The following is a 25450-nucleotide window of genomic DNA, read 5'->3' as shown; positions in this document are numbered from 1 at the left end:
GATGTGAGTGGCAATTATTAAAACATCAGGTAGCCAGTACTGTTTCTGTGGTGGAGAAAAGGAGTCAGATTATTCACCAGTTGGAATGGTAAGAAAAATTCCTTCTCCCAGCCCCCGCCTCCAGCCACATCTCTGTATAAGCCGCCCGGCTTCCTTTAGGTGAGCCCTGTCCAGGAGAAATTTCTGCGATGATGGAAATGTTCTTTGTCTGTGCTGCCCAATACAGTGGCCACTAGCCCGATGGGGCTACTGAATACTTCAAATATGGCTAGTGCACATGAGGAGCTGAATTTTTAATTAATTTAAAATTAAAGAGGCAACATTATACTAAGTGAAATAAGCCAACCACACAAAAACAAATACTGTATAATCTCACTTCTTTGAGGCTGCTACAGTAGTCACATTCATAGAGACAGAAAGTAGAAAGGGGGTTGCCAGGGGCCGGGGTGGGGAGGGGGAATGGGCATTGTTGTTTAACGGGGACAGAGTTTCAGCTTGGCAAGCCAAAAAAGTCCTGGAGGTTGGTTGCACAACAATGTGAATATACTTAACAAAACTAAACTGTGTACTTAAAAATTGTCGTTAAGATGATAAATTTATGTTATGTGAATTTCACCACACTTAAAATTTTTTTTTTTAATTAAATAGCCACATATGGCTAGAGGCGGCGGAACCGTAACCCCACAGCTTTAGAGATGGTGCTGTCCTCTGTGGTGACGTCCCCCTACGCTGTTTCTAACCACCACTGTCCTCCTTATCAAGCTGCTTTCAGGAGTCGTGGCTCCTCATGGGAACAAGATGTTCAAGCATCCCCGGGGCTCCCTGCACAGAGGCTGCATCTTCACGCTCTGGCTGGTGACTGCAGGCTGCGTGCAGGCGTGCAGGGCTGGAGCATGGTACCCCTGTAACTAGGAGACCACTTAAAGAATGTCTAGACAAGGAGGGAGGAAGCCGCAAGCGAGAGAAGGTCTTTGTCCTCAAGTCCAGTGAGTTGTTATTGCAGGGCATGAATGCTCTGCGCCTGAGTCAAGCAGGGGTTTTCTTTGCCTGACTGCCAAACCGTCTTGCCCTTTTATCTCCGTGAAGCTCCCGAGGGTCTGTCCCTCATCAGTCACCTTACCCAATAAGAAGAAAGCCTTCAATTGCCTGAGAGGAAGAAAATGACTGTCTCTATAAGCTAGAGGCTTATTAACTGTCTCGCAAGGAACTGTGACAAAGTGCTTTTACTTGCACACAAAAATGAAACCCAAATGTCCAACAAGGCTCCCTTACTCTGCAAGCTCCCAGTTTTACCAAGCGGACTGGGTAAGCTTAAATCCAGGCTGTGTGAATTACCAGCTTCCAGAAAAGCCAGGGAGACATTATTTTATACTATTTATTGATAAATTCATTTAATTATTGACATTCCTGCTGAAGTGAAAACAGGATAAAGGGTAGTCAGTTACGACTTGGTTTTTCTGTCGTAGATCTACTGTTGGGATTGTAAAGAATATATAAGGTGTTTGGGAAAGGAATTATCTAACTAGAAATTGGATGTAAATGCTAACTGAAACCGATGAAAGGGTCCTCAAAGGGTGCCTGGGTGGCTCAGATGGTTAAGCATCTGCCTTCAGCTCAGGTCATGATCCCAGGGTCCTGGGATAGAGTCCCGCATCGGGCTCCTGGCTCAGTGGGGAGCCTGCTTCTCCCTCTCCCTCTGCCTCTCCCCCTGCTCATGCTCTCTCTCTCTCTCTGTATCTCTGTGCGTCAAATGAATAAATAAAATCTTTAAAAAAAAAAAGTTTTTAAAAAAAGGGTCCTCAAGCTCTGCCTCAAAGAAAGAAAGATCCTACTAAGTGTTTTGTTGAAAGCTCAAGGTAGTAGAGCATAAGGCTTTGGGAGCCCACAGCCAGGGAATTCCAGTTTCTAATACTCAATGCCTTGAATGAGGAGCTATTTCACAGAAGAAAGACCACACAGGGTAGTAAGTAAGTAAGCAGGCTTTGGAGTCAACCTAGGTTCGAATCTCAGACCCATCACCTTTCCATGGCAGGATAATGATGAGGCTGTGGTGAGGCGAAAATGAGCTGAAACTTGCAAATATGTACCAAGTACTCAGAATACATCCGGAACACAGTAAGGACTCAGTCCTCAAGAGGATGAGAAAAGGTACGTGAGGAACGCTGTTCCTTTGTCAAGGTCTGATCTGTTCAGACTTCAGAAATTGGCTTTTTCCTTGACATATCTAAATGCTCTGTCACCTTTTGAAGATTTGGTTCATTGTCACTTGATGTCTTGGCCCCTTCTCTAATTTCAGGGGCAACACCTCCCTGTGACAGTTAACTGCCTTGGTCATCAGCACAGTCTTCAGCTGACACACCTCTGAGCAGCATGAGGTGGGACAGGGGTGGCAGGCTGTATGGTGGTTTGGTTTGGCCCAGAATGTTGTCCTAGGTAGTGTTTTTTAAAATCTGAATTAGCAGCTAGCATTTTTAGATCTAGAGCTTTTTCATAGAAATTCAGATACTTGACTTTAGAAAACTCAAAAGATCTGGCAACACTGAGTCCACATTCCTGCATGACATCAAGACTGGAGCTGAGTAGGGGCTCCTCCCCACAGTCCCCTCCACGCCCTGACACTGAGGCCAAAGACAGTGCCACCTAGCCTCATCCTAGGGCTATTGCTTTTCTCGTTCTTTCTTTTTTCAGTGTTGGGTCAGCTGTACTCATTTACCATGCCTACTTGGCCCTGCAGCCCCGTGTGTACAGAAGCAAGAGAATGATACACTTTAAGACAAACAGACTCTTGCTCGTGTCTGACTCCACCCTCCATCTGCAAGAAATAAGCAGGTTATGAACTCTCTGCACCAGAATTTCCACATGTGAAAATGGAACTAATCCCCCCTACACAACATAGCACTTGCATTTATGTGAGAGCATATGGAAAGCACCAGGTCCTGTGGCTGTATACAGTGGGCAATTAATAAATGTTTACTTTCCTCCCTCTTACTCATTGGTGATGGTTTGCCATCATTAACACCAATCCCTACTATGGCTCCTCGCCCTTTCTCACCAACAGTTTACACCTGGCACATCAGACACATGGTCCAAAGTGTAACTAAAATGTGCATAAAGAATCAAACTGGAGTGATAGAGCCTCCAGATCTTAACCATCGGTTTACAGAGAATGCAGATGACACCAGAGGGAGGCAATCAGGAAAGTCTAGACTGGGAGAAACTATAGGACAAATCTGATTTCTTCAGTAACAACAACAAAACCTGCAAGGAAAGAAAGATTAAGAGACAAAGTTACTTAAGATATATATCAGCCAACTGAATGGAATTTATTTGGATCCTGATTTAAATAAACGATACAAAACCTTTTAAGACAACTGGGGAAATGTGAACACTGATTGAATATTCGATGATATGGAGGAATTCTTGTTTTAGATATTCTGACATTATGGTTATGTCTGAAAAAAGAGCCCGTATCTTTTAGAGATACATAGTGGAATATTTCCATGTGAAATGATATAATGAAAGTAATCCAGTGTGGGAAGAAACAGTGAAAGTCCAGATGAGACAAGTTTGGCTATGTAATAAAAATGGCTGAAGTTGGGTAATGGGTACACAGTGGTTTAATATACTGTTCTATACTGTATATGCTTCTAATTTTCTATAATAAATAACTTTTTAAAGCAAAGCACACGAGGGGTGCCTGGATGGGTCAGTTGGTTAAGCGTCTGACTTTTGATTTCGGCTCAGGTCATGATCTCAGGGTCCTCTCTCTCTCTCCTCCTCCGAAATTAAAAAATAAATTTTTTTTTAAAGATTTTATTTATTTATTTGAGAGAGAGAGAATGAGAGACAGAGAGCACGAGAGGGAAGAGGGTCAGAGGGAGAAGCAGACCCCCGCTGAGCAGGGAGCCCGATGCGGGACTCGATCCAGGAACTCCAGGATCATGACCTGAGCCGAAGGCAGTCGCTTAACCAACTGAGCCACCCAGGCGCCCCTAAAAAATAAATTTTTAAAAAATAAATAAAATAAAATAAAGCACAGCACATGATGAGATGTTCAAATTTCTTTTAAGGTTAGAAATAGCACTGGACTGATCTAATACGGGGAATGTTTTCTTGGAGTTATTACTCGTAACTTGTTTGGGGCTTAGATACCTCTTTGAGGGAGGATTATTGGAGTAGGGGGATGGAAAGGGATCTTAGTTTGGTTTGGTATGTTAGTGCAATGGGGAAAAAGGTGAGCCTCTGGTTCCCACTACCCTGCCGTATCTCTTTCCCTCAAGTTTCAAGATACCTGTCTCTGCTCATCAGACTGTAATTCCCATGAAGGCAAGAACTCTTACATAAACCCTTACTTCCCTGGCACCTAGCGCACAGACTGGCACATAATACCCTGAAAAATGTTTGTTGAATAAATGAAGGGGAAGGGACATATCTATATTTTACCTTCAATGAGAGAAAAAGAGCAGGAAAATCTCATTTTGCCGACGGGCTCCCATGCTGTGGTTCCCTGCATGGTACTCATATTTGACCACGCATCAGAATCACCTGGAGAGTGTTAAAGTGGCAGATTCCTAGGCACACCCTCCTTGTAGATTCTGTTCAGTACATCTAGGCTGAGATTATAGGCAGGAGATTTCTAACAAATGCCCAGGTGATTCTGACGCAGCCGGTTTAGACTGGTATGCAATACCCACAGGTGCAGGTTATTTAACCTCTTTGCTCCTCAAAAGCATTACTCATTTTTTCTGCCTGGCTCTTTGACTGTGGAAATTTGCAATACACACGTAACAGTACCATGAACCCCCTTAAGGCATCCACCAGCCTCAAGGCCGTCAACTTTGTGCCTTCTTCTTTCTCAATTCTATTTTTAAGGAAACCATTTAATTTTAATTGAATGTTGCTCAATTCAGCAACAGCACTGGCAGCAATACTCTCTGCCTTCAGGACGGAGGGTGAAACCCATCTCTGGTTAACCTGAGAAAGCAGGGTTTCTTTTCCCTAATATGACAAATGGAGGAGTAGGAGGCTATGCTTTCCTGGTCTCTAGCTTTAACACAGGGAAATCAGAGTGCATGATAATCAGGAAGATTTGGATTGTTAATTGGTTATTTCAATGTTTTGCATTTTTACTACTTTAGAGAAGTAAAGTTTCATCCAACTCTTTAAAAATGCCTTTAAAAAAAAAAAAAAGAGTTCTTCATTGAACAGATCCAAGATTGGGCAACTATCATGACTCCTCTGCCTTGGATAGAAAGTGAGAATTTGAGCCAGAAAAAAAAGAAGAGTTAAATATAATCTCAAGTAGCTGAATATTTCTAAATCAGTAAGACGGCTAAGAAATATCCTCTGTATACTTTTTTCTTAATGATTGAAATGATCGCAAACTTAGTCGTTACTCATTCCAAACATACTATAATAAAGGTTATTAGCTAGAAGAAATGAAAAGAGTGTCTATTTAAAAACTGCAAAACTGGGGTGCCTGGGTGGCTCAGTCAGTTAAGGGTCTGACTCTTGGTTTCGGCTCAGGTCATGATCTCAGGGTCATGAGATCGAGCCCCAGTGTTGGGCTCCATGCTGGGCATGGAGTCTGCCTGAGATTCTTTCTCTCAGGTGCCTGGGTGGCTCAGTCAGTTGGGCATCAGACTCTTGGTTTCAGCTGCCGTTGTGATCTCGGGGTTGTGGGATTGGGCCCCGCGTCAGGCTCTGCACTGGGCACAGAGACTCTCTCTCCCTCTCCCTCTGCCTCTCCTTCTACCCTGCCCCCCATTCTTGCACTCTATCTCTCTCAAATAATAAATAAATAAATCTTAAAAAAAAAAAATTCTCTCCCGCTGCCCCTCCCCACCCCGCTCGCAATTTTAAATAAATAAAAATTGTAAAACCAAAATTCCAGGTAATTAATGACTATTCAACTTCATCATAACCCCTGATAATTTAATGGGCCCTGCTGCTTCATTCGCCTCCCCCAAAATACAGCATTTAGATGACAATAAGAATCAAAAAACAAAACAAAACAAACATATGATATGTAATTGGCTATCTATACATATCATGGAAAGCTGGAAAATATATAAAACACAGAGTCAACCTGGTGAAATGAGAAGAGGTCACACAAATTAAACATGGTATCATTCAAATTATGTATATTATCTAAATAGATGATGCAAAAAGATCATAAGGAAATGCAACAAAATTTTTAAGAGTGATAGTATCTCTGGGTTGCAGAATCACGATTTCTTAACCTCCATATATTCAGGTATTTTCAAATTTCCCAAAGCACAGAATTTGTAATGAAAATATTTAAAAAGAAAAAAAAAAGAAAAGGAAGAGTTGCAATCAAAATAATCTATTATCCTAACTCACTACAGGTAATAAATATAGTCTTGCAATAGGGCAGAGACCCGGGAATTGGGGAGAACCGTATAACTCAGTCATGGCAAATGAACTCATGTTTACCTTTGGGCCAAATCTGATTCTGCTTCATTTGCAATATATGGTCACAATGAGAAATATGAATAAGGCCAAATGTCTAACTTAATGATTCATGTCATAAACTAAGGAAATGTAGAGAGAGCTTTCTATATATGGTCAAATGGAATGCTGTACATCAAAATCTGCATTTATTCATAGAATAAGTTAAGTGGTAAATGGTCACTTCACAAAAGTATTCTTCAAATCACTCCAGGAATTTCTCTATAATGCAAAATATTCTAATATGATGTTTTCCAACTTATAAATGTCAAAAACTTTTCATGGAAACCCCCACATAACAGTCATTGTAGTTGGCTTTGGTAACACTTCCAATGGATTTGTATGTACTAAATGGCAAGACAATCCTACACTATTTGAAAAACAGTAGTGCAGATATATATGGCTCATTATTTAGTTTGTGTACATTCAAGGTTGGGACACATGTGAATTTAAGGACCATCTGCAAAAACTCCACCACACCCAGTGGTCTGTCCATCACTCTGGGGTATTTAAAATATGGTATCACTTACAAGAATACTCAGGGCTGCAAGATTGGCAACCATCATGACTCCTCTACCTTGGATAGAAAGTGAGAATTTGAGCCGGAAAAAAGAAGAGGCTTTTTAGGAATTTTATTAGAGTGAAGGAAAGAAGAGAGATTAGTTGAATGGCATCCATTTCTCATGCATATAACAATTTTTTTTAATTGCAGGAAAGAGTAGATAAATAGCACAAGCAAGATTAATTTTCCACTCAAGCTTGCCAAATTAGAAAAATATAGTCATATCAAGTTCATTGTAAGGAAGATGTTTCCCAATATGTGGCAGGTTGGAAGACATTTTCCATCTTTCACAGTAACACAAAGAAAGCAAACGACTTGCATCACATTAATGATATAGGTTAGACTGTGCAGTTAAGTTAATCTCTCTAAAAGGTTACATTATAGCTTCTTAAGAAAGGATCAGGCAGGCCCCAATTCCATGTACAGTTGCTCCACTTACTAAATTCTTCATCTATAAAGTGTAGCCATGATGTCCACCACGAACTATTATGGGGATTAAATGAGATAATATATATAGCATATACAGAATACAGAAACACTCAAGTCTTGCTCCTTTAACTTGTTCTAAAAAAAACAAAGTTCTTGAGACATAATGATAATGGAGACAAAGGAAGAATGTGTTTGAGGTAGGCAGGTACGTGGCTAGCTGCCAAAAGCATTCTCTGTGGGAAAGATCTGGAAGCTACCAAGCAAGCCACATCTAGGGCCCTTTCATTTCCTTCTGTTCTCATTTCTGACATTGCTGCCATGGTGTCCACTAATTTGGCAAGGTTGCTTTGAATTATGACCTTCTTATTCCCACCATCTGCTTTCATCTTCCATCTAAATAATGCATTGTCTATTCTGATCTTTTCCCACAAATGTGATTTGATACGTACCTGTTAACTCTGCAAACCGGGATTTCAAAAACTCTTCTCAATCATTCTTAAAATGTTGATTCACATTCTGTCCCTGTAAAAAAATTGGCTAACTATTCATTTCCTACAGAAGAAATAAAGTAGTAAGACTTAAATCTTGCTGGTAACCAGAGGATAACTTTATTACGTCTAGCAAAATTTGACTTAAAAACTACTTTGTAAATACCCATTAATGCTAGAGCCATTTGCTGTGTTTTACCATCAGAAAATGTATCCCATTTTATTATCAAAATAAACCTGTATTCGTATATGTGAATATATGCAGGTATATATGTATATACATATATGTATGTGTATTCATACACTTATGTAAATATAACTATATACAAAAGGGGGGAGAAAGAGAGAAAAGAACCTTGAAGGATTACTGGATTAATATCTAACTGAGAATTGGCAGTGAAAGTAAGGATGGGATACAGAGACAGAAACTTTAAATTTTACTTTATCTAGTTATGTCATTTTAAATTTATAGCAAGCTCATATTACTTTATTGGGTTTTTAATTATTTAAAAAATCCGATTCCTTTAGTGCTTAAGAAAGACATTTTAAGACATTTCATTTAATTCTTTTAGGTCACTAGGGCACTTCTAAGTGTAATTTTAAAAATACACTAAGGTTTTACTTCGAGAGGAGAAAAAGATATTCAGAGGAGCCTCTGATCACTACCTTACTTTAATAGAATTTTTAAGAAGTCAGATCAATTACCAATACGTATTTTGAGCCCCTAACCACCTACAAACACCTGTTCAACCCAAGAGAAAATGGAACTAAAACGGTGTTTTCAAGGTCTTTACCACCTAGAAGAGGTGCTCATGAACACAACCAAGAGAGAAGGGCAGCAACCCAACTTAAAATAATGATTGGAAATGCTTATAGGAGCTTTCAAGGATATGTAGCTCACCTTAGGGGAGTATATTAAGCACTGGGAGATTTAGGCTAACTATTAAGAACAGAAGAAGGGAACATTAACCTGTCTCTGCTTCAGATGAAGCTCAAGCTGGTTAGCCCTCAGCCCCCTCCCCTCCCAGTCACCCTGACTGAGTGACCTGACATTCCCTCCAGTTCAGCTCACCACCATCCTAAACATGAGGAGCTTCTAGAAGAGGGTGTGATTAATGCCTACGTCACTCTTGCTTTCTTGGATGGCAGGTTGCTCCTCCGTCCCAAAGGAAATGGGACATGTGATCTTAGCCATCTCTTTCACTACAAGAGCTTTGTAACCATCCTTAAGAGTTGCTGAGAAGACCATTCCATATAAGGCCCAGACTGGGGGTAAGGATGACAGTGAGGGTAGAAGAGACCCACAGAATGATGGGAGAGGATGTGCCTATCCCTGGTACAGGGCAGGAACAAAGTGCTAGAGGGTTGTGGCTCATCTACCTCAGAGACAAAGCAAGTACAGATCCTACCTCACCCCCAATAACTGTCTTTTACATTTCTTGGCTCTTCCATCCATTTCTTTCCCAAGTTCCATTGAACTTTTTAAAAACTTGGTAATATGTTTCCAGAGTCTCTCTGGACCTATGATCCAAAAATGATACTGGCTTTATAGATTCATTTGACAGGAGTAACTAAAATAATTAAAATCACAAAATCTTACATTATTATACATAATAATGTAAAATATGTAAAATCTTACAATCCTACATATTACTATTATTGTTAAAAGTATGAAGCATTCACTATGTGCTTAGTAACATGCTAAGCAATATATATAAATCTATATAATATATAAATAATATAATAATTTAATCCTTATAATAACCACATCACAAAGGTATTATTATTCCCCCCTTTTTTAAAGATTTTATTCATTTATTTGAGAGAGAGAGAGCACGTGCATGAGCGGGGAGAGGTGCAGAGGGAAAGGGAGAAGCAGGCTCCCTGCTGAGTGCGGAGCCCAACACAGGAGTGGATCCCAGAACCCTGAGATAGTGACCTGAGCCCGCTTAACTGACTGAGCTACCCAGGAGACGCTTATTATCCCCTTTTCAAAGATGAGAAAATTGAGATCAAGAGTGATTAAGTCTTATCCAGAGTCATATAACAAGAAAGTAGGAGAAAGAGAACCCAGACTCCAGAATGCCCTAACCATCCCAACTCTACCTGCTATCCAAAGGCAGGAAGCATGTCTGTTGGTGTGAGCTTCTAAGCCCATCAATAGAGTTCTGTAGTTTTCTTTATAGGGCTTCTGCCCATTTTCTGATAAGTTTACTAGAGAGAGATGTACAACTCCTCAATGAAGAGAACTGTAAGGCTTTATGGGGACATAGAAGATCTGAAGGGCAGGGAGAGATGACTGTGCTTTGCTGGGAAGATCCAATGCTATATGGAGGTGTCAGTCTTCCCTACAGTAATCCATGGAGTCACTAGGCAGCAATCAATCTTGGATACAACCTGACCAAAAATGATCCTGAAGCTCACCTAGAAAGGATGTGGGACATGCCAAGAAGTTTCATAAATGAAAACTAATGAGGAAAAAGTAGCCCTGCATGGTATTAAACCATGTTATGAAGTTTCAGTAATTACAACAGTTCAATACTGACAAAGAATAGACAGATTAACAGAGTAGACACTACTGAAATATACCCATATAATGTAGGAAATTAATGTATGATGAAGGCTGAATTTGAAGGCAAGGTGAAAGGATGTCTTGAACAATAAATGTTGTTGGGATAATTAACTATTTGGGATGAGGAAAGCAGGGGAGAAATCTGTGCAGATCCCCAACTCACTCTTAATCCCCCCCAAAATATTATTACTCAAAATTTTTAATTTTTAGAACACATATTGGTAGAACCACAGGAAGGCTGGTCTTTTTGTTGTTGTTGTCCTCGTATGCACATGTGTAGAAGTAAAAGTGATCTCAGGGTGTAGTGTTGTAATAAAGCAATATAAATTCTAATAAACCCTTATGTTTTAATGCCATATCTCATTCCATGGAAATCACCTAACAAGTTGGTGGACAGCTCTTGTTCATCCCATTTTAAAAAGAAGGAGACTGAGAAGTATCTTGACGAATGACTTGCTCAAGGTCACACCCTTAATTAGAGGCAGAACCAGAGCTGGGACCCTGAATGAGATGTGTTCATCTCATTTTGATGTGTTAGATATATTTGTGAAACCAGACATCTCAGACTTGGAAGTTACTTTCCAGTTGTGTCCATGCTGCCTTTCCAACACTCTGGTTCCTGTCCCACCACCACAACCTCTGCCAACCACAATTCCATTGACTTCAAACCCTGGATAACTGCACACTCTGCTTTTTCCACCTCAGAAGTCTCATAACTCAGCAGCCCTAGCACACTTCATACTCATGCTCTCCAACTACCAAGGGACCCTGAGCACTCCCTCCTGGTAGTCCTTTTCCATCCACTCTGTCTCCCTCCAGCTTCTATTCAAGTGTCTCTCTCCTTACACACCCAGTTCTGTGCACAGTACCACACACCTTGACCAACCTCCACTCTCTGTTAATGATCTAGACCGATACAGTCTAATGAAAGATAGATGCAAACCATATCATGTAATCTTATGTTTTCTAGGAGCCACATCTAAAAAAATAAAGAGAAACTGGTGAAACTATTGTTAATAATATATTCTATGCAAACTGAGTATATCTAAAATATTACTTCAATATATAATCAATACACAAATTATTAATGAGGTATTTTAAATTCTTTTTTTTCATACAAATTTTGAAATCTGGGGGTAGTTCACACATCTCAGTTGGACTAGCCACATTTCAAGTGCTTAAGAGCCACATGTGGGTAGTGGCTACTGGCTATTGAATTGGACAGCACAGACGTAGGCTCTCATTCCAATGAAAATGGCCCCAAACTTTCCTAAGGACTGATTATTGCTGGATGAAGAGATCATGGGTGACTTTCTAAAAATAACTTTGGATTATTGTTCTCCAACACAAATTGCACATGGGTAAGTATTTCCAAACCTTGTGATTTTAAATATCTTTGGCATATCAGGGGAATTTAAGTGACTGAATCTTCACATTCATGTCCTAATGCAAGTTCTTTTTTATTTTTTATTTTTTTTCAAGTTCTTTTAAACAGCATGTGTGGCATCATCATCAGTCTTCCCTTGCACATAATCATCCATACCTAGCTCCCATCCGCTTCACCATTGCAAATTATTCTTCTATTCCCTGCAACCTGCGTACCTTCTCCTTTTACAGATCATTGGGCTGAAGAAATGGAATGCCCAGAAGAAATATTTTGTATCCTCACCACTTCTGCGCAAATATTAACCCATGCACACTTTCCAGTTTGGCTGTAGTAGATCTGTGGTTACTGGTATATGACCAAGAGAATTCAAATTAAATTCTAGAAAAAGCCTCTCTATCCAGTGCTGCTTCAGAGTTATTTTATTTTATTTTTTTAAGATTTTATTTATTTATTCATGAGAGATAGAGAGAGAGGCAGAGGGAGAGGGAGAAGCAGGCTCCCCGCGGAGCAGGGAGCCCGATGCGGACTCGATCCCAGGACCCTGGGATCATGACCTGAGCTGAAGGCAAACGCTTAACCGACTGAGCCACCCAGGCGTCCCTTCAAAGTTATTTTAAAATAGGTTCCTGGGGCGCCTGGGTGGCTCAGTCGTTAAGCGTCTGCCTTCAGCTCAGGTCATGATCCCAGGGTCCTGGGATCGAGCCCCACGTCGGGCTCCCTGCTCAGCGGGAAGCCTGCTTGTCCCTCTCCCACTCCCCCTGCTTGTGTTCCCTCTCTCATTTTAAAATCTTAAAAAAAAAAAAAATAGGTTCCTTGTTTACCTTTTACTTATAATTCGACATACTCAAAAGCTATTACATATCCCACTTGGTTTCTTTTAAAAAGAAATTGACCTAATGATTCTCCACAAACACAAGCCACCCATTTTTTAATCAAAGAATGTGTTTTTCACCTTAAAGAATATGACTAAAATTATGTTTTTGGTGCTTAAACATAGAAGCAGTCTAGTCACTGGAAAATGTGGATATGAGGTGCACACAGTTTAAGAAGTTAAATGGTTTGGGGGCGCCTGGGTGGCTCAGCCGGTTAAGCATCTGCTTTTGGGTCCTGGGATCCAGTCCCGCATCTCATCAGGCTCCCTGCTCAACGGGGGGCATGCGTCTCACTCTCCCTCTGCTATTCCCTCTGCTTGTGCACGCTCTCTCTCTCTCTCTCAAATAAATAAATTAATTAAATCTTTAAAAAGAAGTTAAATGGTTCTGAATTTGGAAACTAAGATGTAGTCACTTACTTTAAATACCCATTGATTTTTAAATTCATGTTACAGTTTGCTTTTGAATTACTCTGTTTGCCATCCTCATAATGACAGGTTTGTCCCTTTTACCCAGGCTGTGAAAGGTAGCATGTGGAACCCTGACCTGGGCAGTTACGAGACCCGGATTTCGATCCTCACTGCCAGTTGCCAACCAGCTATATGACCTTGGGTGCAGCCCAGTCACCCAGATGGATTCAGCCTCCCAGGCTGTAAAAAAGGGTTGACAGCAGAGTGCTTCCAGCTCGCCATTCCTGACCATAGCACTTATCATCCTCTATTCCATTATCCCTGAAACACTTGCCTCCTCATGCATCTCCCCCTTCCTAAATGAGAAGATGGCTGGCAGACAGCAGCAAAACCAGAAAGAAAGGCTGTTAAAAAAAAAAATCCTAAAATGAGTCACCTTTCAAGAATTTATCATTCTCTGATGCCTGGGTGCTTGATCATGGAGCTATATCAGTTCTTCCATTGAAACTTGCTCTAAGAACCTGGTATTTGTTATGTACTATTCTCGGGTGAAGTTTACACTAGACACTCATTTTTTTTTTAAGATTTTATTTATTTATTTGACAGACAGAGACACAGCGAGAGAGGGAACACAAGCAGGGGGAGGGGGAGAGGGAGAAGCAGGCTTCCCGCGGAGCAGGGAGCCCAATGATGCGTGGCTCGATCCCAGGACCCCGGGATCATGACCTGAGCTGAAGGCAGACGCTTAAGGACTGAGCCACCCAGGCGCCCCGATAATCATTTCTTTTAAGAGCCACTCGTAGGTATAAAATAAACAGAAGTTATGCATCAAACAGACACAAGCAGCCACACAAATCATCCTTAGTGGAGCCTGGAGAAAATCAGATCAAAATCACAGAGAATTCTAATTAGGTCTTACACCAGCTTTCAATAAATTAGAGAAGATAATTACAGCTCCCCAAACTTCCCACTTCACCTCCCCACGACCCTACTGCCCCCTAAAATCTAGCCTGCTGCAAGAACCACTCCCTACCTCTTAGGACCAGCGGCAGCAACACCCAGGACAGCCTTCCTGCTGCCGATTTCCTCACCAAGGCTTAAGTCAGGGGGCAGCTGATGTTAACTGTGGTTTGTAGGGCTTCCGCCTGGCCTGGTTTTTTTCATGCTGCCATTTTGAATTAACATAGGTTTCCTCTGCAACCCATGGCATCTTCTGGTCAGGCTTGGAACACAGTTGGCACACACACACACACACAGACATACACACACACACACCAGGGAAGCTGGACACAAGTGTAATTCCAGACAATCACAAGTCAGAATTAAATAGCAAATCCGGAAAGCCCATATGTAAAACCCTACCAACTCAGTTTTGAGTCAGAGCGAATGACGGCTTCCTTAGATGCACTTGGGTTTAATGTAGATTTTAAAGCCCTAAATCCGAGTTCTCGTCAATTCCCTAAAAGTTCAAGCTTCCCCCCTGTTTTGCAGACCACACTAGTCTCAGACCTCAGCAGTGATGACGCCAAATAATCAGCGCCCGGACATTCAAGCGAACCGAGGACTGAAGTGCATAATCATAGGCGAAATGCACGAGTACCTTCTACCAGTAAGTGTCCTGGCGCCATGGCGTACCTGTCCTGACACCCCCCCACACACACACCCAAGAACCTCCCCGAGTGTGGCTGGGGGCGGGGAGGGGGGGATGTTGTGTCAAGTCCTGCAGCCCGCATAGATGACAGCAACAGCCCTTAGGGGAGGGCAGTCCCCTGGACAGGATTCGCGATCGCAAACCGGATGGACGTAGGCGCAGAGCCAGGTCAAGGACAGCGGGCCCCACCAGGCAGCCATGTTCGCGCTACCCGGGTGGCAGGTGCGCTACCTCCCGGCAAGGTGTCAGGCCCACTCCACCACCAGCGGTGCCACCACCGAGCGAGCTGCGAACCCCGGGAGCAGCCCGAGAGGTGGCGGGGTTGGGAGAGGGGCACAGGCACACACGCCAGCGGGGCAGCAACTTGGCTACCAGGAAATGGAAACACAGGAAAAGCACCCCGAGGTCAGGGCAAAGGATGGGGTTGGGGTGTACAGCGGGGAGACGGGCTCAAACCAGGCGGCAGTGCCCGCGCCCCGGGGTGGGGCGTCCCTCTCCTGCGCCCCTTCAACCTACTAGCCCGAGTCACCCCCACCCGGGCCGAAGCCACCTCTGCCCCGTTCCCCCAGAGACCCCAGTCTGCCCTAGCCACCACCCGCCGGGTTTCGGCCCGGGGTAGCGCTGCCCGCGGGTTCGGAGGCACAGGGGTTGGCAACGAGGCACAGGGGACGGCGATGGCGGACGCGGCTGAAACGCTCGGGGAGAAGCGGCTGCGGGCGCGCCGCGCTCCCAGCCGTGGCCGCCGCGGCTCACCTGCGGGGCGGCGGGCTCCGGGCTCGGCTCTGCGGTGCTGATGCTGCGGCCGCCGAGGGTGCGGGTGCTGCCGCGGCGACGATTACTGCGGCGACATCGGTGGCTGCAGCTGCAGCGGCGGAGGCGACCGTCGGGAGCTTCCCCCTCCCCAGACTCCCGGCGCTCGGGCCCGCCGCCCCCCACGAACAGCTGGCCCGGCTCACGTGACCGCGGGGCCCACCCCCGCCTCCCCCACCCGGGCCCCGGGGCCGCGCCGCACCCTCGGCGTCTGGGCGCTGGGGCTGCAGCGCCGCCCTCGGCCTGGTAGGGGACGGCGCCTGGGAGCAGGGGAGCGGCCGAGAGGACGACTGTCGCCGCGGAAAGTAGCTCCCTCTCGGCTCGATTTTTAGCTCTTGGTCACGGCCGGGATTGCGGCTCTCTCGAAAGGGAGAGCTCGGCCTTTACGGAGCCGGGCCCCACTTCTCCCCTCGCACTCCCGAACTCCGCAGTAGGCTTGCCACGTGCGGGCCTCGGTGCCTAAGCAAAATTTCCCCACGGAAAATTGGACTTGACTCACACACAAGTCCAAGCCGACTCCCTGGTTTTAAAGGTGCTGTCCTGCGCCATGTTGCTAAGCGAGACCCTATGCTGAGTTCATGTGGACATCGAAGCCCAAAGAGGTTAAGAAACTCGCCCAAGGTCACACAGCAAATAGCAAAGCCAAGATTCCATACCCGGGTTAATAAATCCACAGACAGGTGACAGGTGTGTTGGTGCTGGCATCGAGGTCATTGGTCAGGACATGACCATCCATCTGTTACCAGATCACAGACTCTACCTCTTACAAATGGACGAAAAGACCAACTCAAAGGATATGAAGAGATAGTTCACAAGAAAACAAACGCAATACCGCTCAGGCACATGAAAAGATATTCAGGCTCACTTAGCTGCAAATAAAATATACAAGGAAGCATTTTCCATCTATAAGATCAGCAAAAGTAAAAAAGTTTTTATAACCTCCACGGGAGACAATTTTGCAGTATGTCCTCCAATAACAAATACATATATAGTCTTTGATCCAAGGATTCCACTTCTGTAATTTATCCTACGGATATACTGATAGAGGTGTGAAGTGATATGAGTACAAGGTCATCCATTGCTACATTATTTGTGCTAGCAAAGACTGGAAGCAAATGTCCATCAATAAAGGACTATTAAATATATTACAGCACATCAATACAATGGAATGCTATCCAGCTATAAAAGTTTAAAAAGGGGGAAGATCTCTCTCTATGTACTGATATGAAAGATTTCCAACCCATATTAAGGGAGATGAGAGGACAGAACCATGTGCACAATACTGTGTGTGTTATCATTTGTGGGGGAAAAATATGACCGTACTCATATTTGCAAATGCATGGGATATCTTCAGCAGAATACAGAAGAAACTGTAATAATAGATGCCACCCAAAAGGAGAATTGGGAAACAGAACTCAGGGGAGGCAAGGAGGCTTTTTTTTTTTTTTTCATGTCTTTTGAATGTTATCCCTGTGCTTGTGGTTTGCCACATGAGTGAATGGAGAGTGGGAGAAGGCTGAGGGAATCAGTGGAATACTGCAGAATGGAGCAGTGGTCACACACTCTTGGAGCACAAAAGGACCTTATTGTGCAAATAGTCCAACCACGGAAACCGCCCTTTTACTTTTAACCTATTTCTCTCTTTATGTTGGCATAGGTTTTGGGTTTTTTTTAGAGACTGAATATAATTGGGTCCTGCTTTTCATTCAGACACTCTTTGCCTTTTAATTAGAGTGTTTAGATCAGCATCTCTTAACATTTGGCAATGTCTGGAGATATTTTTGGTTGTCAAAATGGCAGAGGTGGGGGAGGTCTCTACTGGTATCCAGTGCACAGAGGCCAGGGATGCTATTAACACCCTAGGATACAAAGCACAACCTCCCACACCAGGAATTATCTGGCCCTAAATGTCAATAGTACTGAGGTTGAGAAACTCTGGCTCAAACCACTGATATTTAATGGAATTATCAAGATGGTGGGTTATAAATTAACATCTTGCTACTTCCATTTGTTCCATCTGTTCTTTGTTTCTCTCTCTCTTTTTTTTTCCTCTGCTTTTTACTTGCCTTCTTTTGAAGAACGGAGGGTTTTTTTAGTATTCCATTTTATATCCATCATGGGTTTATTAATCATACTGTGTGTTTTACTTTCGATAACTCTAGGATTTACAATATGCACTTAAACCTATCACTGTCTACCTTCAAATAATATAATTTCAGGTATAATACAAAACACTGTCAACAGCATCCTTCAAAGCCCCACCCCTCCTCACCTTCAATGTCATTGCTGTCATTTTATTGGAGGTGCAATTTGATGGTAGTGAACTCTCTCAAGTTTTGTTTGAAAAAGTCATTACATCCCTTTCATTTTTGAAACATTTTCATTGGGTATATGATTTTTGGCTGAGAGGTTTTTTTCTCTCAGCACTTTAAAGGTACCATTCTGTTATCATAAAACATTGTCACAAGACTTGCAAAGTTTCTGAAGAAAAGTCTGTGTTTGATTATCTTTCTTCCTCTGTATATAATCTATCCTTTTCCCCTCCTATGACTGCTTTTAAGAGTTTTCTCTTTAACACAGGCTCTGGGGGAAAAAAAAAAACAGGCTTTGAGCAATAGGATTATGATGTACCTTAGTCTGTTTTTTGTTTTTTTTTTATTGTGTTTATCCCACTAGGGTTCATTAAGCTTCTTGATCTGTAGGTTTATAGTTTTCATCAAATTAGGAAAATTTGGGGCCATTATTTCTACACATATTTTAACACTGTACACTGCCCCTCCCAAATTCAGGGACTCCAATTATATATATATATATATAAGACCACTTGATATTGTCCTACAGGTCGCTAAGTTTCTGTTCTATGCCCCCAACCTCCATCAGTCTTTTTTCTCTCTGTGCTTTATTTTGAGTATTTTATTTTAAATAATTAGTATTTCTTCGAGTTCACTTACTTTTCTTCTGCAGGCTCTAATCTACTATTAATACCATCCGTGATTTTTTTTTTTTAAGATTTTATTTATTTGAGAGACAGAGAGAGAGCACAAGTAGGCAGAGCGGCAGACAGAAGGAGAGGGAGAAGCAGACTCCCCACTGAGCAGGGAGCCCAATGTGGGGCTCAATCCCAAGACCCTGGGATCATGACCTTTGCCAAAGGCAGATGCTTAACTGACTGAGTCATCCAGGCGCCCCAACCATCAGTAAAATTTTTATATTGGATATTTTATTTTTCATCCCTTGGAGTTCTATTTGGTTCTTTTTATTTATATCGTTCATTTATCTCATATATATTTTCCTTTAAGTCTCTGATCATACTTATATGTTAATAGCTGTTTTAAATTACCTTATGCTAATTCCATCACCTGTCAGTTTTTAATCTATTTGTATGTATTGATTTATCTCCTGCCTCTTTGTGTCTCTTGCAATTATTCATTGGATGCCAGACTTTGTGAATTTTATGTTGTTGAGTAATGGGGTTTTTTTGTATTCCTTTAAAGGTTGTTGGACTTTGTTCGGGCAATCAGTTATTTAAGGATCAGGTTGGCCCATTTAAGGCTTGTTTATAAACTTTAGGACAGGTCTAGTGTAGCTTTAATTCTACGGCTACTTTAGCCCTTCTACTAAGGTATGACTCCCATAGGGGCTCTAATAAATGTTCCATGAAATCCATAAGTTGATCCTGGCTGGTAGAAATGTGAACAAGTCCCAGTTTTGCTTGAGCTCTGGAAAGTTTTGGGTGCCCAGCTCCCAACAGTTATACTTTCCTCAACCTTGTGGAGATTCATCATCTGCATGCATAGACTGGTATTCAATCGATGACTAAAATGCAAATGTCTGAATTTCTTTTCCATTTAGTTTTCTGCAGAACTCTGACCCACAAACTCCAACTGCTTGGACCTTCCTGAACTCTGATCTGTTTCTTCAACCCCACAAGACAACTGGGCTCTGTTTTGTTTCCCTTCTCTTTGCCGTTTATGGTTCAGGAATTGCCTCCAAGCCAAAGCTGAGGTAATTGTAGGTCTCATCTCATTTGTCTCCTTCCTCTTGAGAAACAATCCTGTTCTGCCTGCTCTCCAATGTCTGACCCAAGTTGTCTTGTGTATTTTGCCCAGTTTTCCAGTTGCTTACAATAGGACGGCAAGTCTCATAGCAATTTTCCTTCATGGGCAGACGTGGAAGGCTAGGAACACTGATCTTAGTGCCTGTAAGGAACCAAATATACTGATATAGAACCAACTAGGCCCATTATTTTATGAACTACAAATGCATAGTTTACTTACAGAAGTTCTTCAACATGCCTAATTTAGCAAGAGACATTTATGGAACACCTGTACCAGAAATTGCATTTTTGCTACAAAGATGTAAAAAGCATATCATAGCCTCTTCTCTCAGAAGTCAGAGGCAAGCAAGGAAATTAATTAAGTAGAAAGGTAATATATGCATATATTCCATGTTCCTGTCAGGGTAACCTAAGAGCTATGCACAGATAAATATGTTGATCTAGCATACTGGGAAATGTGAACAAGTGTGAAAGATGGTCATAAATGAGGGTTATCCAAAGAGACCATTTAAAGAAATTATTGATGACAATGTTGCCTTTTCTTCTAACTGGAGTTATTGTCTAAAGAACCCTACCCTGGGCAATGATTTTGAGAAGCCGAAATACATGTGTAATTGAGAAATCTTTAACACATTACTCATGGAGGTATTTTCCACTTAGTGCTTCTTTTAGTGTATAATTGTAGCAGGAAGAAAAAGATCTGTCACTGGGCAGATCTCATGGGGATGAACAACAGACAGTATTATGTGAACGAGACACTCACAAATGGGTAAGAAAGCCTGTGTAATTGCTTTGTATGTAATCTTATGAGACCCACAGAAAGAAGCTGAGAGAAAAGCCATGGGAAAATGAGAAAGAAAAGCAGTAGTTAAGATTAGTCAGCCACCTGCTTTAATCCTATGACAACCATCTTTAAGAGGTTAGTTTTCTGAATTTGGTTGCCATAGAAACAAACCTTTAGAATGCTGTTAAATCAATTTACAGAATTATTGCCCATATCGAGTATAGGCAACACCAAGAGATTTTAAGTATTAAAATCTATTTTTAAATTATTTTTAGAATTTAAATAATCCAATCAAGCCTTTTTAATATGTAATTTAGATAGCCATAAATTGTATTTTGGCAAAAGGTACAAAATCCTATTTACTATAATCAAGTGATGGGTTTTTAAGTTCAATTATTCAAATGTGTCATTTCAATGAATGGCTCCTATTTAATTTGAAATAACAGTTCGTAAAGTGTTCTGGACCTGGTTTTAAGAACAAATGATTATGTATGTTTCACACTCATTGCTGTACCTCTAGGAGTCATTCATGGGTTTAGTCAACTGTACAGGTAATTTAAAGGAGAATTGCTGAGACCTTGTCTTGTGATCATCAAAGAACAGACTAGAGGATTCTATGATCAGACTGGGAGTTTCAACCTAATTCTGTCTTGCTGATGTTTTCCTAGTTTATGTGTGTGGAAAATGTCCGAGCTTGTTTTTCATATTCTAGTGACACCTGAGGCCACCTTTTAATAGGTGAAGCTGATCCAGAATTATAGAAGTTGAGCCTCCTATATCTGCAATTTTAATACCGCTGATCACTTGAGATAATATAGGACTTTAAACAGAAGTTATTATTTTCCAACCTTCCAAGAACTAAACAAAGTCTGGCTAAATTGCTGTAGAAATTTGGGGTTCAATTAAAGGAAGACTTCCTTCATGCTTTCAGTGATTAAACAATGATTTGAGAGATTGAGAGAATGTATAAAATTTCTGATTCCAGAGGAAGAGTATTTTGTTTTGGACATCCTTCTATTTTCCATGAAAGAGCAGAAAATTGGTATCACTTTGTTTCCTGTTGGATTAATTACCTGGCTTTCAGAGAATTGGGAATAATCTAGGTATATGGAGATGTTTTAGTTGTTAAATTCCTAATTATTCTTCACTCTCCTTTCCATTGATTTTCTACTATTCAGTCATAAACCAAGCTCTAGGTTTTTACTATTATTACATCCCTTATACCATTGATTCCAGCTCTTACATGTGCAAAAGATTTACTTTTTGTGTACACAGAGTGATTTATTCCGTGGAGTTGGAATCTGTGTCTGGTTCATTTTGATTTTCAAAAAACACCTATCATATTTTTGAAAAATTTTTGAAACAAAAATTAAAAGCAGAAATGTTTTACTGTATGAATTTCTCAGATAATCAATTTTTTTTTTACTATGAATATAAAGAAAGAATTGAGCTTTAGGAATTATTAGGAAATTTCTAGAGTAGGCAAATAGATAAAGTAGTTTGGTAGTTGTTTAGGGAGTTGGGGAAAAGGGCGGATTGACCACTAATAGGTATGGGGATTTCTTTTTGATAAGAAAAATGTTTTTGTTTTGTTTTGTTTTTTAAGATTTATTTATTATTTGACAGAGAAACACAGCAAGAGAGGGAACACAAGCAGGGGGAGTGGGAGAGGGAGAAGCAGGCTTCCCGCAGAGCAGGGAGCCCGATGTGGGGCTCGATCCCAGGACCCTGGGATCATGACCTGAGCAGAAGGCAGATGCTTAACGACTGAGCCACCCAGGCACCCCAATAAGAAAAATATTCTAAAATTGTAATGGGGGCACCTGGGTGGCTCAGTCGGTAAGTGTCCAACTCTTGATCTCAACTCAGGTCTTTATCTCAGGGTTGTTGAGTTCAAGCCCTGAGTTGGGCTCCACACTGGGCATGCAGCCTACTTAAAAAAAATATGTAAAATTAATTGTGATGGTTGTATAACTCTGTGAGTATACTAAAATTTATTGAACTGGGCGCCTGGGTGGCTCAGCTGCTTAAGTGACTGCCTTCGGCTCAGGTCATGATCCTGGAGTCCCAGGATAGAGTCCTGCATCGGACTCCCTGCTCAGCAGGGAGTCTGCTTCTCCCTCTGACCCTCCCCCCTTTCATGTGCTCTCTCTCTCTCATTCTCTCTCTCAAATAAATAAATAAAATCTTTAAAAATAAATAAATAAAAATAAAATTTATTGAACTGTATAATTATTGTATTACATACTAATTTAATTTTTTAAAAGTACCCTACCTAAAAAAAAAAAAAAAAAAAGACAACCACTGGACATTGCCCAGATTAGAAGAAATAGGTCAATGATAAAGAGTGAATACTTTTGAAGAATTATTGCCGTAGTAATAAAATGTTAGGGAAAAGGAATCCAAGGAGCAGAGTTGATTTACTGTTCAGTCATAATGTCAGTAAGAATCAATTAACTTTAGTAGACTGCTTAATTTTCTTAAAAATTATGATACAAAACAGAAAACCTTGAATACTAATGCATGTGGCAAGAAAAAAAAGGCACGTGACATTTTGTAAAAGATTATATACCTTATAAAATTTAGCCAAAACAATGCAGGGAAAAACAGGAGAGAACAATTATATTGCAGGGAAATTTGACAATTCAAGTGGGGATTTCATAGAAAGATCCTTTTTCTTCTTCCCTATTTTCCTGCAAGTAAAATGTTTCTTATTTTATAGAAAATTTCCTGTATTTATGGTAGTCCTCTTCTTATTCTACGCAAGTATATTACCCATTTAATTTAATTTAGCTCCTAACTTAAGAGCTACTTAAAAAAAATCTAGAATGTCTCGGGGTGCCTGGGTGGCTCAGTCATTAAGCATCTGCCTTCGGCTCAGGTCATGATCCCAGGGTCCTGGGATCGAGCCCCACATCGGGTTCCCTGCTCAGCGGGAAGCCTGCTTCTCCCTCTCCCACTCCCCCTGCTTGTGTTCCCTCTCTCGTTGTGTCTCTCTCTGTCAAATAAATAAATAAAATCTTTAAAAAAAAAAAATCTAGAATGTCTCAAGCAAAATGCGTTCTGCACAAAATAGCTGCTCAACAATTCAAGGAGATATGATCATAATAGGAAAAAAACCACTAGTATGTGGTTGAATGTTATAATATCCTAGTCTCCTGCCTGGAGGTAAAATTATAATCAGTTATATTAACATAAGATACACTCTGGCAGAGTAAGCCTAACAAATGAATGAGAAAGTGCTCTACGAAATTGGAATTAAGGTCTAAAGGGTCTCCCTACCCTCACTTCATTCTTTATAGTAATGAGAACTGTCCCTCAATGCCTCAGTTCACATCGTGTGTGGCATTGTCTCTACTGCAACTGTTTACTGGGAAGGAAATTACTTTTATCCTATGGCCGTGTGGAAATTTAAATTAAAGAAATGACTTGTAAATTCCCAGAAATCCCCAAGTGGGATATAATTTAGCTGTTACTACAGACCAAGGGGACAGCATTCACTTTACTCTAGATTTTTAGAGTAAAACCTCAGCAAACATCTCATGCAATTTGTGTTTAGATCATAAAATAAAATCAATGTTAGTCTAGCTCCTAGGCACTTAGATTGGCTTTGTAAATTATGGGCTGACTCACACTCACTGAAGTCATCTATTTTATGCCAGAGGTTCTATTAGCAGTACAGGACCACAGAGCACTGGTAAACAAAAGAATCCATGGAGACTGTGCTAGGTGTTGCAGATCTCCTGACTCTGCCAAATGTTTGTATCTGTTTCTTTTCCTTAACAATAACCAATAACCTATAACAATACCTATATCAAAATGAGTCACTTAATCTCCTTGGTAAACCAAAGTTGAAGGGATTAAAAAAATTATTGTTGGTTTTACATGGAGAGCTACTAGGAAATTTTCCCTAAATTGTAAGTGAAACATAGAAATGTAGGCAAAGTACAGAAAGATTCTAAATTGACCAAATGGAAGTTTAACTGCATGGTAAAGATAAGTCTTCAGAGAGGGGAAATGATGTACTACAGAGAGCATGTCAATGACGATCTTCGATACAAAACTGCATATATACATACACACATATGTATGTATACATATATAATTCATTCATTATGTATGTATATACACAGCACGTAGTTTATACACTATACACACATACATACATATACATATATTTATGTTTTTAGGAGAATAGTTTTATTTTTTCCTAAATCTCTTCTTTTTTTAAAGATTTTATTTATTTATTTGACAGAGAGAGAGACAGTGAGAGAGGGAACACAAGCAGGGGGAGTGGGAGAAGGAGAAGCAGGCTTCCCATTGAGCAGGGAGCCCGATGTGGGACTCGATCCCAGGACCCCGGGATCATGACCTGAGCCGAAGGCAGACGCTTAATGACTGAGCCACCCAGTCGCCCCTATTTTCTCCTAAATTTCTTGACCATATGTTCCTCTCAAGGGATAGGCTATAGATAATTCTGAAAAAATAATATAGAACAATAATTTTGGGAAAGTCTGGGACTCTCTTCTCTCTTCTAGTAGGAAAGATGTTCACAAAAACATATTTACTGATGATCTAACTTTTTGCTGTAAGAATTCAGAGTCATAAAAAAATTTCTAACTCTAGGGAAAATACTATCTCCACACAACTTATCCTTTTGACTGTATATTCAGTTTTAGGCACAATTCGTTGCCCCAATGACCAACACTTTACAGAAGACAAAAAAAGACTAGTAAGAGAAAAATATAGGAGACTGTATATTCAAGGGCAGGGAAATAGTTAATTTTCTCTCAAATTAAGATTCTTAGACCACCTGCATCAGTATCATCCAGGAAGGGGGTTAAAATTCAGATTCTTGGGCCCAATCCAAGAATTAATCAGAATCTCTGGGGAAAGGGTTCAGGAATCTGCATTTTTAACACATATCCCATGCAATTCTGGTGTACACTAAATTTGA

The 25450-nt window shown here is 41.1% G+C and overlaps 1 protein-coding gene across 2 annotated transcripts in view; it reads right to left on the bottom strand.

Moving 5' to 3' along the window:
- The window catches only part of SCRN1 (secernin 1), a 79424-nt gene that overhangs the window by 47365 nt on the left and 6609 nt on the right, over positions 1 to 25450 (bottom strand). The window contains exon 1 of one of the 2 annotated variants that reach the window (XM_064575105.1): positions 15596 to 15729. The exons of the other annotated variant lie outside the window; for it this stretch is intronic. The gene's annotated coding sequence lies outside the window, so the exon portion shown is untranslated. Of the gene's footprint in view, positions 1 to 15595; positions 15730 to 25450 lie in introns of those variants that run through there. 2 annotated transcript variants of the gene reach the window in all.

Source organism: Mirounga angustirostris, unplaced genomic scaffold (assembly GCF_029215605.1).
Source record: "Mirounga angustirostris isolate CCGP_5_RB_7025 unplaced genomic scaffold, mMirAng1.0.hap1 SCAF_12, whole genome shotgun sequence".
NCBI classification, from domain to species: Eukaryota; Metazoa; Chordata; class Mammalia; order Carnivora; family Phocidae; genus Mirounga; species Mirounga angustirostris.
This window is presented reverse-complemented; position numbering and strand designations above follow the sequence as displayed.